Source organism: Pinus tabuliformis, chromosome 1_1 (genome assembly GCF_031772625.1).
Source record: "Pinus tabuliformis cultivar Carrire ecotype Pingquan chromosome 1_1, CPIR1, whole genome shotgun sequence".
NCBI lineage: Eukaryota > Viridiplantae > Streptophyta > Pinopsida > Pinales > Pinaceae > Pinus > Pinus tabuliformis.
Genome location: NC_142297.1, coordinates 872,450,550 through 872,471,690, shown reverse-complemented (window position 1 = coordinate 872,471,690; position 21,141 = coordinate 872,450,550). Strand labels below are relative to the sequence as shown.

Genomic DNA, 21,141 nt, shown 5'->3' with positions numbered 1-21,141 from the left:
ATTAATAACTACTAAGTTTTCATGTCATAAAACAAACATCCATTAACCTAGCGTAAGGCATGACATGCCGGGAAATAAGAATAGAAGCTGAGGTTAAGGTAAGATATGTACATCGTATAGACATCAAATATATATATCCGCCATATATATATATATATATATATATATATATATATATATATATATACCAAAGTTATTATAACCTAGTATGATGCCTATAAAGGGATGTATGCAGTCAATAAAGATTTAATTACCCAAGTTACAAACAAACGTTGTATTAATAATATCATTCAAATATTTTGAGGACTAAAAACGATATATTTAGAGCAAGAATAAGGTGAGGGATATATAAGTGTTAGATGTGACAACATCCCTACAAAGGAATAATCACGTTTTGCTAGAAGAGTGTTACATTAGTGATGAGGTGTAATTCATCCTTATTATTCACAGTCTGACATATTTAAGAAATTTGATGATATTTTAATTAATTAAGGGGACCCTTATATGGATTTCAGTTTCAATAAACCATGTGGAACAAGGATAAATTTTATATTTATAGAGAAAGTGGTAACCTAGTATTGTGTAATATTATACTAGTGATGCCTAGTGCAATTTCATATTCCAAGGGAGAAAACTCTCAAAGTGACAAACAATGAAAATTTCTATAGTACCTCGAAATTAGTAGGATTTATTAACGATTATTTTCATTGAAGTGAAGATACAGAAACTACAACATTAGTGCAGTATGTAGTATAGATGCATGGGAAGAATAAAACATATAGTATATTCGAGAGTCTATTCTAGGGTATGCATAGGAAAAATGGATTAAAAAATAAATATAGTGAGTATATGGGAGGTTTGTTACATATGGTATGAGACCAAAAGGTTTAAAACTAGGCCTAAGGGAAAACCAAAGAAAAAAACAGAATTGAAATTTTTTTTATGCATGGCATAAACATATGTGATACTTTGTGATAAGGTATTGTTACACAGTATTTTTTCATGCCTCCTGAACTTCCCTATGACATAGCTTGAAGTGCCTAAAACATGATCATTGTACAGTATACTCATATGTGTATACAGCTCAGATCCCTCCTTTAACTTTTCTTGGAAAATATCTGGAGCTTTCCCTGAAGAAATGTCTCCTCAGACCCTAAAACGAGTGTCATCGCCCTTATGAAGCTCAAAAATGTGATGGTCACATGTTTCACTTTGTTAAGTCAGCGATGCAATCACTCTGTTCTCTCTCATACTCGCAATGGTCTCAAAAAGGAAGTTTTCCCAAAGAGGATGAGAAGCTTCATGATTTAGAAGCTTCTAGAGCAACGTGCTGCACGTGGTTTCAAATAGATAAGGTTGAGTCCTCTCATTTTGACCTCTTTGTTTTATCTCTATGAGCTACCTCCTTGAGATGTGGGCCTAATCCTATCTTTGGAGAAGTCTTAACTCCCTCTCCAAATCTATAAATTCATCCTCTCCAATTCCCAAAAGGTTGGTCCGGTTAGAGGTTAGGCTTATTTGTGTCCATTTGCACCCCTATGCTAAGCTTCTGCTTAGAGTTTATTCATTAGACACTGAGAAGGAGTGTTGTAGAGTTTCTTGGCTTGGACTTGGATTGCTACTCAAGGAGAGCCTTTCAACATCAAGGTTATGGTTGTAAGCTTCCCCTTTATTATTAAATAATAAGACAACTATTGGTTCATATTCCCAACATATATGTTCATGTACGTATTTTTTTGGCATTCATTGATGACCTAAATAGTTTATTATTGGATTTTCTATTAGTCATGGTATATTTTGTTGTCTGTTAGATACTTGTGTAGGTACATAAGCACTGAAAGAAGCAGAAACGGGTCGATGACACAAGTGATTTGAGGATATCAACAAAGGAGATCGGGTTAGCATCATAGCAAGGAAGGTCATCTCTCTTGTTCTATTTTTCAATCATAATCTAGGAAGCTATCTAGTTGATTGTCCCTTTAGTTGCTAGACCCACTCATTGGGCTAGAGGGATCGTCTCTGTCCATAGAGAGGATTAAATTTTTCAACAAAATGGCAATTGGTGTTCCAAAGGTCTTAGAATTATGGTCCACAGGTTCACATCGACCTTTGTTATTAGCCTCTAGCGATCATGTTGGTGATAAACCTTCAACTAGCCAAGCTCATGCAAAAAAGGGAGATTCTTCATGCTAAGGTTCAATCATACTGCGAAGATACCCTAACGCAAGTGAACCAATTGATCACAAACTAGGAGGCAAAGTTGAATGTGAAAGTTGAGCTTGAACCACTGGCAGAAGATTTTGGGGAGATAATCATGAACCCTTGGTCAGATCCTGGTTGCCTCACCCTGTTTAGACAGTTTTTCCATCTCCTCTAGTTAATGAAATGCATAGTGTTTAAAGAAATGGTTGCGACCAGCAACACAACAACACAAAGTGAGCCCGAGCTGGGCCTCCGAGACATTCAAAAAGTGCTCCAGCATATTCAACCTCAGTCATAGAATTAGAATGCTAGCCTAGGCTGTATTGAGCAACATATCCCATGTCCATCGCGATATGAATTGCCATGATCATGTGCTAAAGATCTTGCTCTGTTGGAATCGTCATATGATTAGTTGGTCGAAGATTTTCCTATTAATTTTGACTTAATATTGGTTGTATATGTCAGGTAGAATTTATGTTTACATTGTTATGCTTACTAGTTGGTTTCTAGACTATCATCCTTATAAGTCTTCGTTAAATAGAGTCGAACTATTTATCTTTTTGATGGCTTATAATGTGATTCGGTAGCCAACAGACCTTGTTTCCCACATGGCAGGTTGAGGCCGTCGAACAACTTATATATTTGTAACCTGCTTGTTTATAGATGAATGAATGAGAGGTACTCTTAAGCTTATAAAAAAACTCATAATATTATTTATTTATTCAATATTTAATATACTTAATATTTTAATTAAATTTGTTATTTATATATCATTTTTAAATACATTAATTAATATTTCAAAATAAATTAAAATATTTATAAAAATTTTGATTATAAATAAAATGTTATTTATATTTAATACTAAAATTAGAAAAAAAATATAATTTATTTTATAAATATTTAGGTCAATAGATCTTCCTTTTGAATCAATTCAGCTCATATTTCCATCTACCTCTTCCGTCCAGGAGTGAGATCTGTGCAACATTCCACTTGCATCCTTCATCATCTATCAAGAACATATAAGGAAATGTTCCATCGTACCTCTTCGATTCAAATCCATTTATAGAATGAACGACTGAGTATGTGTCATTTAATATGCGTGGGGATGGAGTAAATGTATTTGCTCGGTTTAGTCTTACATTGGAAGGAAAGAACGTAAGAGATTCCAAGATGCGTACTCACACACGGATTGTTACACACTTAAAGGTGAAGGTTATAAAATGACTTTAGTGTTTTGATTTCTTGTGAGTGGTTAAAGGTTTTTTCATTTATTGTTATCCTATTATCATTCACTCATCTAACATGCATTAATTTTCTTGGGAATTTTTTAGAATTGAAGCAAAAATAGGTAGAGCCACTAATGAAGTTCAAGTCACCTGATCACAATCCCATCCTACTACTGTTGTCATTCATCCATGCAACTTTTGAAACATTTGATTTGATTGAGTTGCAGGAGGCATTTCCAAACTTTTGGATCCCCCAATCTTCATGTGATAATAGATGATTCCCTTGGGAAACTATTCTCACTGAGAAGTTTGAAGTGGTTTGATTTATGTCTACATGAAGGTAATAGGGTTGTTCATTTAGGACTAGGATTTTAGGATATATATATGTGGACAAGCCATTAGGGTACTAGTGTTGTTCATTTAATGAGGGGCACTAACATTGGTACATTGGTGAAACTTTGTAATTTAGAGGGAACATCATTGGTTTATCATACTAGATAGTTCATACAAAAGCTCTATACATATGCGGTTCCATTATATGATGTAGAATTATAAAAGTTTTCATTGTTGGAAATATAAGAACATCCTTTGAATAGTTGCCACATCTTGTATTTTTTTTTTCTCAATAAGACTAATTCTATTATGGATACAAAAAGTTACAGCGAGGCAGTGGCCTTGAGAGTTCAGCCTGACGATGGCATTTTACAAAAACACATAAGATCACTGCAGTTCTCTGACACATTACAGTTTTCCATAGTGACCAGACCAATACATTTTGACAGACAGCACCCTGAGGCTGATAGAAGCATGGACAGACCCTGCCCAGAGACAGACAGAAACAACTGATATATGTAGAAACGACACATTAACTTGCAATAACTAGAGCCAAAACATAGCAACAAAACCAGAATAAGCTAGGCTAGTCATCATCTGTGGTATAGGGCTCCTCAACAACCAGACACTCGTACCGAAGAATGTCCTCCGAGTCCGAATGAGGAGCAACCGAGCCGGTGGGATCGCCACGCATGGACACACCTGGGCCAGGGGGGTTTGCCAGAATTGGCGACGAAGCATCCTCCGAGACTGAGCGCAGGTGCTCCTTCGGGTTTGCAATTCTCTGCTCCATAGGTTCTTCAAGCTTTTCAATAGAGACAAAATAATAAAAATGGTGTTGTCGAACGAGCAAGGGAAGCGATACCGTGCTGTCTGGTGAGCGGCAAGCTCACTTACCACCTCTCCTGATCTACCGCGACCCCTTCCTCTACCCCTCCTCATTGACGGAGGACTTTGCTGTTCAGGTTCCAGAGTGTCGGAGGAGCACTGCGAGACAGCTCGACCACCAGAGCCCCCCCTTCTGCTCAGTAGCCTGACTCTTTCGCGCCACATGTTGGCTTGTTGTGCGCTGGGTAATTGCAGAACCTCCCAATATCCATACAATCTCTGCACACTAACAGTAATGTGAACCCCTGCAATGGGATGCAGAGAAACGCCCATAACTACAGGTGAAACCTCGACGGCAGAATGCATTGGAGCTGGAATGCGATGAGCGTTTAAGGAGCAGCAAGACGCGGCGATAATGACAACAGATGAACACCATAATGGCTGCATTAACGTGGTTATGCAGGCCCGTTCCCCTTCCAAAGTGAACTTACTCGTGGCGTATGCGAGCTGATAGATGCCCACATGAAACACCGCCCGAATGTCCTTCGAACATTTAATCACCCGCATCCGGGGGTGAGTGATCTTGATGCACCAAGGAAGTGCAATCCTGATTAAGCTGTTGATCATCTGCTTCATCGAGGGTACCTGAAAATTGGGGAAGTTGCTGGTTTACGCCTTGATTGGCTAGCCTGTCCACAACTTGATTGGCTATCTGTCTTACATGCTTGAAGGTTATGCTTTGTGGATGTCTCAGCCTTTCCTCTAGTTGTTCCAGTCTGCTAAGTAATCTCCAACTAGTAGCTATCTTAGCTGCAGAGGTGCCCGCTTGGATTCTGGTCGCAGCATTGATTAGAATAAGAGAGTCTCCTTCTACTTCTAAGGGGTAGTAGTTTTTTTGTTCTGCAATACAGATCCCTTGCCAGAGACCTTCCATCTCAGCCGCGTTATTGGTATCTTTTCCGATCGAACCGTAGTAGATGAATAGAGCGGCGCCTAGATGGTTCCTGAAGATTCGACCATATCCTGTGGGTCCGGGATTGCCCTTGGCAGCCCCATCAAAGTTTAATTTGAAGGAGTTGAAAGCAGGAGGGGACCAATTGAGGGGCGAGGAAGAACTAGATACAGGATGGGCTTTGATCTGGGCAAGAAAGGATAAGTCCAGATTCCAGGCTTTCAGGATAAGACTTTCGTGAGGAGTGTCTGGTATGTCTGTATGATGCCAGCTACGAATTACTAAAGTTTCTTGAAGATTTTGTTTCAAGAGGAGCCATAAGGCATCAATTGTCTTGCTGCTATTATTGAAGATACGGTTGTTTCTTTCCTTCCAGAGGATCCAGTAGAGGAAGCCCGGTGTTAGATTCCACAGTGTGTTCAATAATGGGCTTTTGAAGGGATGCTTTGTCCATGTGCGAATGGTTTCTGTGATGTCTCCCTGTCGATGTTCTGATCTCCTGTTACAGTGGTCAATTCGTTCCCATAGTTGGGTTGCAAGCGAACATGTCTCCATTAGATGCCAGATGGATTCAGGGTGTATATTGCAGTTGGGGCAACGAGATGGACCAATGAATCCTCTTTTTTGCAGGTTGTCCCAGGTGAGTATGCGTCTTTTTCTTAGCAGCCATAGAAAAATGGAGATCTTAGGCCATATGCCTGGTTTCCAAACCATATGCCTTGCTTTCAACCAATTTATTTAGAGCTTAGGGAGGCTCAAGTAGCACCAACTACCTTGCTTCTATTGGATTGAATAAAATGCTCTCTTTGAAATCCATAATATCTCATTCATGTTGCTTCCGGTTTTTTCCATAAGATTTTGGCATGTAATCCATGATCATGTTTGTGTCATTCTTAATAACACACTCCTTGGAGGGTGTCATAGAATATTTTATTGGGACTAAACTTGGACACCTCTTCTTTCATGATCTTTGATTCTTCATTCAATCCTACCACCAATTAGCTTTTATTTTTCAATTTTTCTTATAATCATTTTGTTGTTGGGAAGGTGTTTTTCGAGTATATTCTCTTTGCACACAGATACACATAAAGTATCATTATTGTAATCAAATGGATGGGTTGTTAAAATCATGAATATTTAATTAAATATGCATTGCTATACCTTTGCTCAAGTCAACTTCAATGCAAATTTTAGCACATGTGTATAACCTTCCTTGATTGGTTTGTAACTTGTTATACATCCCCAATATATTTATGTTGGCTTTTGAAAGATTGTCTCATCCCAAAATAAGTAGGCGGATATTGAAAATTCAAATCTAGAGTGGGGTTGAAGAGACAAACATTGAAGATGGATTCAATTTTAGAAACTATCCTTTAAAAAGAGGCTAGCTTTGCTCCAAAATGATAGTCCCTCCTCCAAGACCTTGCCACAACTTCCATAATTGAAATTTTACAATAATAGAACCTCTAAAGTACAAGCTTACTATATACTTAGAAGTTAGGTTGGAATTTATTTGATTCTTGAACTCTTTAGATGACGACTAGAGATCATTAAATATATAGATTGAAGCATTTGATTGTAGCTATTGATCAACTTGTTAACCATCCATAGAGGAATACTTCCCTCTAACATGTACTTGAGTTTGTCCACAATGAAAGAATCCTACTATGTTTTTGGTATATTCGACAAGACTGCATTTTTAAAGTAATGAAGATTCAATTCTTAATGTTTAGCAATCCTTTAAGAGGGAGAGATAATCAACGTCACATAGGAGGAGGTATTCCCTTTGTTTAGTGAACCTCCATGGAGATAAAACACTAAATGCAAGATTAAACTCTTGTTTATGTGATAATTAGGGAATGTATACCCAATCTCTCAAAGATTAGTTATAGATAATGAGAAAGAATCTCCTATTTATTCTAAATAACTCTTTAACTCTATTTATAGATTACTTTCTCACCATAGAGTCACAATAGTCAATTTTTAAAGCAAAAGCTACGTCAAAACTTTTTGAATATGCAAATAGATAACCTCCACATATAAAGGTAAAAACAACTCTTTGAATATGCAAGTAGATAACCTCCACATATGAAGATGAAAGCATATTTTAAACATGTTTAAAGCGAATTAAAATATAATAGTAGAAAAAAAAACTCTTCATACTATAATAATTCAAATAATTCTATTTAACAAAAATATATAAAAAATCACTATAAATTAACATTAATAAATAATTTATATATAATCCCAATTTAATAATAAATAATTACCTAATTTATAAATGATTTAAGTATAGTCTTAATTTATATCACTTAATGTAAGCTAAAGAATTGAGATAAGCCATTATTATCCCACATACGTTCATTCCTTTGCCCTCTCTCCATTTGCGAAGCCGAGGACTGTCACAATACTTGCAGGAAAGCATTTGACACATCAGCTAGATAGGCACTAAGAGGGACAGAGCAAAAGCTATCTGTGTAAATACTTGTTCATAGATTCTCTCACATTTGATTCGTATCAAACAGTTCGAGGCGAAATGGGAGGAAACCGGAGACGCAACAGAAGCGACATCCCCAGGAGGAGCCGAAACCCTCCTCACAGAAGACGTTGGTAGGATTGCAGGGAGAGCGATCAATACAGAGAGCGAGATAGGTTCAGAGACATGCGATCCACTCTGCCCACTATCCTTCTGTTCCAAAATATTTCTCTAGACGCGAGGTTCGTATCTTCATGTTTTCTTCTTAGTTTGAGGTTTCATACCCAATATTTTTAATGAAGTTGTCTTAAGTGAGCCATTTTTGGTTATGAATTTTAGTCATCGAACAATGTATTGGGTCTTCAATCTTATTTTTTAAGTAAAAAGACTATTCTGGAATAGACTGTAGTTTTTCACGTGTTTTTTTCGGAGGTCTCATTAAAATCATCAGGGTCTGATAAATTTAGGGTTTGCAGTTTTTTGGTTTATTTTAAGCTTCGTCAATGACAATGTTGTTCTGTATGAGACCCCATGATGAAGAATAAGTTTCCACGTTGAGTAGATAGGGTCGCTTAACTGCCATTTTGTAGTGGTACTTTAATTAGATTGAATAACTTGGCAACTGGCCCCTGAACTTGGGGGTTTGCAAGGGTAAATAATTTTCTTAAAGAACCTTGGGGAGTGACTTCAAGGGTAATGATTTTCTTAAAGAACCTTGGGAGCTATTTTAAGAGAATAATAAAATTTGCGGGAATTAAGACGAAAATCACATAACATCATGCAAAATGGATGGTTTCTTATAGGAAGGCTATCTCATTTTGCTAATTCAAATGACACTATTTGAAATAATCTTAAATTTTCCTTAGAGTATAAAACAACCATAACTAGCGTTTGCGAATTTTTTATTAAGTTTGTATTTTCAGTTTTAGCAGGGGTTTCTTCTGTTTCATTTCCAAAGTGGCTTAAGAGCGTTATCAAGACATGAATGGCCAGTAGGATCAGTATGGTCCAAACTTTGAAGGGTTGCCAAAAATACAGTAGGTTTTAGCTTTTTGTTATCCAGAGGGCTATCAAAAATACATTATGTTTTACCTTTTGTTGCTAGTTATCCAGATGCATTTCTGAACAACATTTTGTTTCCATAGGGTTGTAAACGAATTTTAGGTTTTAACTGTGCTGTTAGTTATTTTGAAACATTCATGTTCCCACCGAAATCAAAGAGATCATTGTATGCTCTCACCAAGGAATTGATTGTTAGTTTCTTTCTTCAAGTGTTCCATCTTAGCAACAAAATAATGAGAAACCAAATGATAAACTAGCATGAAGGATTGTAACAGGATTTGGATTATTTTTAAGGGTTTACTATTAATGTGAAAGTTAAAAATCCCATCACTATACCCCAAATAAGTCAAAATCAAAATAATCAAGGAACTAAAGGAAATCAGAATTAGGAAATGTTAAGCAATGAATTTCTATAAATGGGTAGGGTAACAGTCCAGAAAGTGTCAGAAACTTGGGGTAGACTTTTTATGAAACTGCATGAAACAATGAAAATGACAAGAAATTGATTCCAACAACTTCTGCAATTTCGACTTAGCCACCAGATTATTTTGGACCTTCGACCTGCCCAACACATTCTTCTGCAATTTCGATATGCCTAGCAAACTCTTCTACAACTATGACTTGCCCAACAAATTCTTCTGCAACTTCGACTTCCCCAACAAATTCTTCTGCCCATCAAATGTAGAAACCCTAACACGAGAGAGAGAGAGGCCCAAAAACTTAGATCTAGTTCTTCGCCATCCTTTTCGTCCTTTTACCAACTTCTATCTTGAGAAGATCGAACTTTTTTTGGTGAGTCACAATGAGGTTAAGTTCCTTCTTATTTATAGGCTTGTGAGGGGTACAAATTGCTCTCTTTAGGCTGACTTGCCCCTTCATGTAGGTCAACTTGATCTTTGTGCATGGAGGATCTTTTGATTCTATTTTGAGGGCCTCTCGGGGATTCTTTTGAGAATCACTTTTTCAAAATCGTCGAGAATGCGGTAGATGATGGGGGTGAGAAACAAAATTTATGTGATCAGTAGTTAATGGAATTATTACCGTCTTGGAGGTCAACAAAGCATATGACTAGGTTGCCTAATAAGAGGAGGCAACTTCAATTTTCATTATATGGCAATATACCTAAATGTCTTTGTGTTAAGGGGAGAAAGCTCCTTGAGAATTAAACAAACTCTATTACGAGTGATGCCCTACCAAAGGCTATCGAAATAAAGCGCAGGAGTTTGTTGGCAAGGAAACATAATGCAAAGAGGTAAAGGGACTAGGCTAGGATGGTTTGGTCCTTCAACTTGCTTGGTTGTTATTAGGGCAATATGCAAAGCTTTTTCGCCTTCATGATTTGATAATTCCATGCCCTTTAGCGCAAATCAACAACAACAGAAAGAACATTCCCAAACACCTCCTAAGATTCCCATAGAATACATCGGGATCAACACTATATTTAATGACATCATCAATTTTATTCAGTGCTTTCATTATGGAGTGAATGTGAAGAGATGATCGTATGCTCGAATGAAGGTTTGCACAAAGATGATTCAATGCCATTTGCAAACTCTCCTTGATTTGGTGAATTCAATGACGCGTCGTGTAAGCCAACCTCAATTGGATACTACTACCCAACTTTTTGAACCTCTTCACTCGTGCCCAACATAACATTGTGAAATTATCACAATCTAAAAATTTGAAAGTATGTATAGTCTGCTATAAGGGGGGCTTCTAATGCCCCCACAAGTTGCCACGACGGGGGCTCTTAACGCCCCCAAAAGTTAGTACGAGGGGGGCTCCCAACGTCCCCAAACATTGCTACAAGGGGGGTTGTAAGTCGCCCTTCTAGGTTGCTACAAGGGGGGTTTTAAATTGCCCCCATAGGTCAATTTTCAAGGGGGTTTCAAATCGCCCCAAAAAGTGAATTTTTATAGGCGATTTACAACCAACCTTGAAAGATGACTTTTGAGGGATATTGCAATCACCCCTAAAAGTCACTTTTTGGGGCTGGTTCATATCTCTTGAAAGGCCTTTTTGTTTGTCCCCACAATGCCCTTAGGCTAGCCCACCTGAAGGACCCTCACACCTAATTGACCCAACTTTTGGGGCTTGAACCTGACAACGCCAAGGAGAATTGAACCAACGCCTCATAATAGAGGGCCAAAGACTTGGCAGGGGGGCTTCAACCAACCATTTGGGCTACCCATCAAAACTATCTGTTCAAATACCTTCCCTAAAAGGCTTGACATTTAGAGGTGATGCTTTGAAGGGAGGGCTGGGGAGGTCTAAAAAATTACATCCAAAAGTCACTTTTCAAGTTTGGAACCCCCTTTGAAAAGTGACACATTTGGGGGCAATTCATCTCTCTTAAAAAATCGCCCCTAAAAGGCTTGACTTTTAGAGGTGATGCTATTAGGGGTCGCCGGAGGGGGGGGGGGTGAGTGAGGGTTTAAAAAACTGCAACTAATGTTAAAACCGCTTCTAATTCCCACTTTTGGAGGCAGCATATGACCCCCCCAAAAGTATTTTTTGTAGTACTGGTAGTTATCATTTTTGTCTCCAGAAGTCATTCTTTTTTAATGATTAACTATGCTTTGCTTCTTTCTAGGATCTCCTCTCAGGAACATGTTTCAACCAATTCTCAAGTTCGTTCTTCAAATTACTTTTTAATTATTTTTGAGATTTATACTTCTCTAATCTTTTGTAAGAAAAGGACTTTCATTTTATACTGACAAGGTGATTCCTTGAGTTAGAGGAAAGGAATATCCTTCCCTCACTAGTAAAGGGATTTCCCTGTAGAAAAGGAAAATGATTTCCTTTATTGAGAGAGCTACAGAATTTTCCTTATCAACGCTGATTGCATTACCAACATATGCATCGTCAACATAAATAACACATAAATGATCATAACTTGAAGAGTTTCTTTGAATTCACTTACCTCGAGTTTCTATGAAGAGGAAATATCAAGGCAAGTTAGGGAACCCAACCTTAAGTTCTCTTAAGAAACAATAATCCCATAATTGACAAGCCAATCTAGAAAGTATTCCTGCCCAAATAATAAAGGCCCCTATCTTTTCTTGATTAACCATGATGCTTGTTGATGTAGTGACGATATCAAGACATTGTGCTATTCCATCCACTAAACGACTGAATGAGCTTTGTAGTGAGAACAAGGCCATCTATAAAATTCACAGTAAGCAATTTCTCCCCATAAAGGAGGGGAATGCCTCAAAACGTTTGTTATAAATAAGAATCTTAAAGGAGAAATAATAATGCATCACTACAATACCACATAAATATGGGGCAAATGGTTTGGATCGTTCATGCCATTACATGTGGGGTTTGGTCTAGGGTTTGTACCGGTTCTGTATGCTGATTCAACCCCTTTTATGGTACATAGGCTGGAAGATCATTTGCAATGTCGACCAAATTCGAGTGCCAGAGTAACTTGGTAAAGGGGTTGAGCTTTTATATGAAAAGGCCATGGATCCTGGCCAGTCTTCACGGTGGGGTTATTCAGTTATGGCTGTTATCACCTAGATTGACCTCAGGTTGAAGGGAGGCAATTCCAGGGTAACCACAAACCAAGCTTAGCCTAGTAGCTAGCCCTACTAGGCTGGGAGAGGGATCTCTCCATAAGGATCTCAGTCAAGATGACTTGATCAGGTAAAGGATTTTAGGCTAGTTATAGTAGCACGAAAGGTTTTGATTGAATTTGTTGGTGTTTTGTTGGATCAGATGGAGCTGGGTAGTTTAGGTCTGGGAAATTAGGTCAAAAATGCAGGGTGTTCTATGGGGCAAGGTAGGCATAGGCTTTAGCACTTTAGGCTTAATGGTGTGAGGTGTTTAAGACTGATGAGGAGCTGAGGAGGGCATGTGACAATCATGGATCCTTCTCAAATAGTAGAAAACATGAATTATTGAATTATTTCCCAAGGCAGAGCATTGTTACAATGGATTCTACCCATCAAACTTGATAACATTCAATAAGAAGCAATGAAATGAATGATGGCATACATAAAACATGTAAACAAATGATTACAAAAGAAGAAACTATGCTAAAAATCCATACCACAGGGATCCCATAGAAATAGCTGCAAATGTTATTAATCTCCTTGTCAAACTGCTTACAATGATGTACAATCAAGCTCTGAGCATCCAAATGAGTCCAACCCACACAATGACTGAGAAGATACATGATATAGACCCCCAAAAAACTAATCCTAGGCTCAGGGGTCGAATTCCATGAGAGGAGGAGTCAGTTGCACAAAAAGTTGAGCAGATAGCTGAAGACTATGATGCTGAAACTAAAACATTCCTACTATGAAGCAAACTGATTCATCATCTCATTTAAGCTTTTCATCTAATGTATCTACCCTAGGTAACATAAATACACTTTAATTACATCATGATTTTACATGACATTAGTGAAAAGATTAAAATCCCATAGGTGAAAAGCGAAAAACCAAAGAAACACTGAAAAATTGGGCTGCCTGTCAAGTGCGCAGCGCCTTAAGGAAACGCGCAGCACCTCTCCTGGATAAACGCGCAGCGCCGACTTCAAATCAACTTTTGAGTGCCTTCCCGATGTCCAAATTGGGCGTGGGATAGGTCGTTGGAAAGCTTGTTGAGTCTACTTTCCAGAATATTTTTAATTTTTCAATTTGGAGCTCATTTGCCCTATCAAAAGCCCAATCTCCCAAGACTGGTCAAAATGTGCAGAATGAGGCTGCCAAAATGCAGAGTGTTGTTTCAATCAACTTTTGGAGGTCTTCCTCAACTCCACATTGAGCTCATGATAGCTCAATGGAAATATATCTATGTCTAATTATTATTTTACTCATCAAGCAAGTCATTTGGTCAATCCAGCTAGGAGAAATCTTGATTTTCCCAAAGTCACTTAAGAAATGCAGCAACTCTCCCAAAGCAAATGATGTTTTGGACATTTCTCCCAAACCATGAGACCTGTGTAAAAACTGAATGAGGTTTTTTTTCTCGAGTCTATTATGGGAAAAAACCTCTCTCACTTTTTTCAAATTCATCTTTTCTTGCTCAAAAACATCATTTGAATAAAACCTATCCCGATGTGTGGAACAGGGCATTTGTAGAAATGAAGGGAAATGAAGGGGATGAGGGGCTTCTAATTTCTTGAGAAAATTTTGAGAAGTAGGGAGGGAAGTTAGGAAGTAGGGGAAAGTAGAATTTCAAAGATTGAGTGAGGGAAAGGGGTCTAAAAGGGCAAAACACAGGCCTAACCTAGAAAAGTGTTAAATTGTAGCAGTAGGCTAGGGTTTGTGGGAAAATGATGAATTTGAGGGATATAAGTGATGGGAAGTGTTTAAGAAGGTATATTAAGGATAGGGGAAGGTGTATGAACATCAAGATACACATTTTTTTGATGATTTGACCATCCAAGAAAAATTACCTTCAAAACCCTAGGAGAGGGAAATGAGCCTTAAGCACAACTGAAGCACAAACAAGGTGTAAAATGGCCCATTGGAACCTGAAATAATGATGACAACTCTTTGAATGATGGCACACTCGGTCGAATGATGACATGGACCAGTACTTGGAAAACTTTGGAAGGAATGAAAACAATCCTAGACCTAATACCTAGTGACCAAATTTTACTTGAAGACTCACTAAAATGACAAAAATTTGATTTCGACACCCCAAGACCACTTTATAAGAGCATATTTGATCATTGGTGGAAGACTGCAAAGACTGACACTAACAATGGCATTATCAGGTGGGAACATTGATAGATTTGATGATCATGATGGGTCGGTTAGAGGAGTACATTTTCACAAGGCTCAGCCGTGTTTGTGTCTGTAGGTAAGCCAACTGGCTTGGACATTTATTGCATGTTTTGTAGTCCAAGTGAACCTCTTTTTTTTTGTCTTTTAGAGATTGAGAAGCGCTTTGAAACTAATCACCAACGTTCATTTTTCAGTAGTTCCATCAATTGGACGATTGGTATGGGTTTCAATGGATACATTTTTATATCCTGGAATGGTGGGTGTCTAACACCTTGGTGACATGGAGAGGGTCTTGAACACATTGGTGGTGTGTGAGTCCCTCATGTATTTTGAAAAAATTTTCATGGATCAACTAGGAGATTACCTTTACTTGCTCTGTATTGTAAAATGTCTAGAAATTACACATGTCTAGTGGCAAGTTTTGTAGTGGTGTCAATTGGGTCTAGCTTGGGTGGCTGGGAAGAAAATGTTATCTTTCCTGTTTGTGAATCAATTGTTGTTTGGAGCTCTTCTTCATGATCTATGAGGAATAGAGTCAATTGTTGTTTGGAGCTATGAGGAATATATCAGTCTCACTACTGGATGGAGGGTGGGGTGAGAAATTACATGCAAGGAAAAAGGTCGCAAGGTAATCAAACTCTTATACCTAGTTTAAAATCTTCTGAATGGGCGGAGATTGGGCCAGATGATAAGTCCTTGGTGATTTTGGCAGACTTAGAAATGCCTCTCATAGTGCAACCACTTAGCCAAAGGAGAGCTGCAAGAAAAAATCCCACCCTCTCCCATCCAAGGAACAAAGTTATTTTAGAATTGGTAGGTTTAGCGAAGCTACCCAACCATGTAGCTTCTTATGTAGACATTGTACGTGTATATTTATGACATCTAAAGAGTAGTGCCTTCGATTGTAAATGATATTAACTACAAGTCATCTGACATAACAGTAAAAAATACAATTATGAAAAGTTGTTATAACTCCAATTTACTTGTTAATGTTACAGGGAATGTCTTTAAGATCAATATATGGAACTACAATATGCACCGCTGCCTATATCCGGAGAGTTAAGTTCCACAATGAGTATCCTTAGATTGTCAGTGCCAATGACGAACAAACAATAATGATATGGAACTGGTAATCTTGAACTTGTATCTGACCTTACTGGCGACATTTTTTTGTGTAATGTGTGTTTCTTTTCATCATAAGGAAGATTTGGTCATTTGAAGCCCCTTGTATCAGACTGATTGTGTATGGGATATTTGTGCTCCGAGGAGGAAAACCGTCTGCTGATGATATTAAGGTTAACACAAATGAACACAGATATTTTTGGAGAGGGTGATGCTATTGTCAAATATGTTTAGGAATGTCATGACCGTGGAGTGAACTGGGCTGCTGCTTTTCATCCCAGCTTGCATTGATTGTGTCAGGAGCAGATGGTCACCAAGCAGATTGAATGGCATGCAGATTCAATTGCTTGGTGAAGTTATATCTATTTCATTAGAGATATATTAACCTTTTTTTTTTCTTTTTTTTTCCTTCTTTGTCTGTTACTCCTCTTTCTTGAGTAGCATCTCAGTTTGCATGTAATTCATTTGTGAAAAGTTAGTTTGTTTTGTTCTCGAATACCAAGGCCTGGCAAGCTGGATAATTTAAGAGGGCATGTGAAAAGTTTGTAGATAATTCATTTGTGAAAAGTTAGTTTTGTTCTCAGAGATCAAGGCCTGGGAAGTTGAATACTTTAGGAGGGCACGTGAAAAATTTGTAGATAATTCACTTGTGAAAAGTTAGTATGTTTCTTATTCTCAGGTACCAAGCTTGGGAAGTTGGATATTTTAACTTTTAAGAGGGCATGTGAACTATATGTCTCATGTGATGTTCCATCCACGCCACGGCATTTTTGTTAACATTTAGAAGATAAAAGTATTTGAGTTTGAGATGTATCCAAGTATTGTAGAGGTGCCCAAACATTTCGTAGAGACCATGATTGCTTCTGGATCTTTGTAGCACATCTTGATATGAATCTTCTTGCTGCTGGGCATGACCGTGGGATGATTGTTTTCAAGTTAGAAAGAGAAAGATCTGCTTTTGTTGTTTATGAGGGCACCCTATACTGCAACAATGAACATTTTTTGTTTGCTCATCAATTTGCAACTCAAAAATACTCTCAACTTATACAGATAAGAAGGGTTGGATCCATGAATTGGATCAAGGATGATGATCATTGTTGTTTAGCCCCATGGAGAATGTTGTCCTAATACGTTTGGATGTTGATGGTGGGTGATATGAACTTATTCCTGGGCCAGAGGATAGTGTTGGGACTTGGGAGAAGTGACGCAATGCAAGAAGAAAAGACAGCGACTTGGAGGACCTGCTGCCTTTTTTACTTGCAATCAATTGGCAGTCACTGACATGAGTCATAACCAAGTGATAAAAATCACAGAAATAAGGTGATCAAGAAGTCTAGTTGTCCAGTAACTGTGGATACAATTTTTTGTGCAGGAACATAAAACCACCTTCTTGGGCCAGAAGATAGTGCTGGGACATAAGAGTGACACAATGCAGGAAGAAAAAACAACAACCTTGGTTTGCAACAGAGGATTGTACCTGGGGACCTCCATATTCCATTTGTTAAATACATTTAGTCAGATGACATGGAAAATGTAGCCTTGCTGAGCAAGCATGCAATGATCATTGGAAGCAAGGAGCTTGTACATTGTTCTCTGCATAAGATTATTTGTGTTAAAACTTAAGAGTGGTGGTCGGGGTGACAATTGTGTTTTGTTGTCTTCCAAACAGAAACGGTGGCCTTATTGGAACACTTGATGTTCAAGTATGTATAATGAAGGTGTCTGAGAATTCTGTCAATCGCATGAATGAGTTGGAAATAACCGTGTCATACAGATTTTTGCATGAGTATATATTCAAGCTGGCAGTGATAAAAAGGAAGTATGACAATGTTATGAGCATGATTAGGAACTGATTTGTGGACAGGCAGTGATTGCTTAGCTGCATCTGAAGGGTTTCCCAGAAGCGGCTCTTCACTTTTTCAAAGATGAGAAGGCATGATTTAACTTAGCAGTGTAGGGTGAAACTAATCAAATTGATGTTGCTTCTGCAAAACAGAGAGATGTTAAGGTCACTGGTATACACTTGGAACTGAGGCCCTTTGGTAAGGAAATGCTGCCATTGTTGAATATTCTTACCAAAGATTAAAGAATTTTGAAAGGCTTTCATTTTGTATCTTGTCATGGACAATATTGATAAGTTTTTGAAGATGTTGGGGATTGCATAAATATAAATTGATGTTATGGGTTAGTTTCACAATGCCCATATGTTTGTGCAGCAGTTCATGGGCTTACAGAGATTGCTGATATGCTTGTACTTAATTGTTAGGTAGCAATCTGCCCACTCTGCCATCTGGAAAGAAATCATCACTTATTGTGCCTCCTCCATCAATTTGTCGCAATTGTGAATGGCTGTTATTGAGGGTTACCAAAGGCCTTTTTGAGGGTGGGTTGCATAATGCAGGGGTTGCAGTCCATGAAGAAGAGGATGAAGGAGCTGCAGCCAATAGGGGTTAAGACCTTGACACTTCTGGTGGGTTGGATAATGCAGGGGGTGCAGTCCATGAAGAAGAGGATGAAGGAGCTGCAGCCAATAGGGGTTAAGACCTTGACACTTTTGGAGTTGAAAAACAAAATGGCGAGGTTGTAGTGGTCAATGATAGAGAAGTGAGAGGAGATAATGACGATGAGGTAGGATGGGATGTAGAAGCTTTGAACCTCCCCCCTACAGATGTCTAAGCTGCAAATGTTGCAGGTACAACTCATAATGTCATTAGTTACACCATCACCACGTATGCCAGTAATTCAAATATGGATATAGAAAATCTTTTCTTGCAGGTGAGAATGCAGCTGCTAGTAACATTAATATGGCGATGCAGCTCTCAAGTCAACAACTTGGTATTAAGAATTTCACTCCATTAAAAGTTAAAACCTTTGTTTTTGGATCTTTACATTGGCAGCCATACATACCTCCCTACATTTGTTTCTGCACTGTGGTCTTCTTAGCAATAGAGGGAGGCTAGAGTGAGACTGTTAGCTCAAATGTCAGAGGTCCATGAGCTTTGGTATTTAAGCTTTTTCTATTAGATGAGAAACTTAGACTAGCTTACAAAGCCACAACAGATGGGAAGTTAGCTTACAAAGCCACAACAGATGGGAAGTTTAGTGAAGCATTAAGGTTATTTCTTACAATCTTGCACGCAATTCCAGTTATTGATGTAGATTTCTTTTAGGAGGTTGAGAAGGTGAAGAAATTGATTGGAATTGCTAAAGAATGTGTTCTGGGTCTTCAAATGGTGGTCAAGAGGAAGTTAAGGATCATACTGTCGAACAACAAGAGCTTGCAGCCTATTCTACTCATTGCAACATTCAAAAAGTCCATTTGAGGTTGGCTTTGCTGAACACCATAGGTGTTTGCTAGGGAAATTCAAGTTTTCCAAAACATAAAAGCTTGGTTTTTCAGTACATTTAACTACAACAACAAGGTCTTCACCATATCATCATTCCAGTTGGAAATAAAACACCAGTGATAATTTCTTTTCTATTCACTAGGGATAATGGCCCTTTACAATCCCTGCACAAAATTCCAAATACGAAACAATACTTACAGCTGTTAGCTCTGTATAAACTATAAACTGAAGTCCCAACATGCAATAGTTGCTGTTCCTTTAGCAGCTCCAACAACCAACTCCTTGGACACTTTGGACTACTCGTAGTGACTTGGCAGCCCTCCTGGCATGCCCCCTGTACACTCAATCAGCAATCTACCCATCTTGCAGTTCTTTAGCTACGTCCTGTAGGCCATGGTCTGCTTCCTCAGTCCTCCTGTAGCAGGCTTCAAAGCCTTGGCCTACTCCTTTAGTCCTCAACCGCCTTGCTGTAGCAAGTTCACGCTGTCGCCCCCCCTGCACAGAACTCTACAGGGCCACTAACTTGGCTTGATAACTGCTGGCAAATGAGCTCGCTGCAAACCATGCAACAAAGGCCCAGCAAGTTCTGCAGGCATGTGGGAGGTAGTTGCAGGATGCTAAAAACACTGAATTATGACTTTAGAAATCCTTTTGTTTTTTTTGGAGCAACATTTACACCTCTATTCTGTGGTCAGAAGTATGTGTCCTGTCCACATTGTACACCACACTTTATTCCAATCATAAAGGGAAATCTATGTGCTATATGTGAGCTTGCGGTTGTGTTCTGGATCTTTAGATGCAGTTCAAGAGAAAGGAAGTTAAGGATGATACTGTTCAACAGAAAGAGCTTGCAGTTTATTTTAGTCATAGCAACCTTCAAAAATTCCATTTAAGGTTGGCTTTGCTGAATACCATGGGTGTTTTTTATAAGGGATGGAGCTTTAGTACAACAGCTAACTTTGCTTGATGACTATTGGAAAGTGAACCCCCGCAACCATTCAACAAAGGTACAACAAGTTCTGCAGACATGTGAAAGGCAGCTGCAGGATGCCAAAAAATTGAATTATGATTTTGACTTCAGAAATCCTTTTGTTGGTGGTGCAGCAACTTTTACACCTATATACCATGGTCAATCAGAAGGATGTGTCCTATCCATATTGTACAACATGCTTTGTTCCAGTCATACAACGAAATATCTGCCCTATATGTGAGCTTTCCATTGTGGGTTCCGATGTTTCTAGGTGCTAAATGTGCATCTTTATTTCAAGAAATTTCATTACCCATGCATATTTCCATATCAATATTGCACTCTCTACCTTTGAGAGCCACGTTGAGAGATATGGCAGGACAATCACTAACAAGTCTTGGACAGACTTGAGGGTCTTCTTAAGAGACTGGAGGAGGCTGTTTATTGATCACTGAAGTGATAGTAGAAGTAAAACTTTCCATGTTTTTTCATTTTTGACAATTTGAAATTTCAGTCTGTGTTTTTGCTTCCCTTTCTCAGTCTCAGACGATGAAAAGTGCCAGTAATTTAGCTTTAGGTCTCGAGAATTTTTGATAGAACCCCCTGGGTGTTTATCCTATCTTTATCATGCAAGTGTTCTAGTGGTTTGTATGAGTAGAAACAGGCACTAGGGTCTTATTATTCAACACCAGAAAGCAATGCAATTGTTTGAATGCTTTTTCATATGTAGGTCCTGTTAGAATCAGAACTGGTCAAATCGCCCCATTGGACTGGGCATGGTATTGAACCAGCCTGCTGACTAGACTGGTACCTAACCAGTACAGACTGGCCCTAATTGGCTGGACAAGAGACTTAAATTTTTATGAATTTTCTGAATGAATT

General features: G+C 38.4%; 1 pseudogene; it reads left to right on the top strand.

Moving 5' to 3' along the window:
• Positions 1-18,125: 18,125 nt before the first annotated feature.
• Positions 18,126-20,623, top strand: LOC149217089 (coatomer subunit alpha-1-like; annotated as a pseudogene).
• Positions 20,624-21,141: the final 518 nt, after the last annotated feature.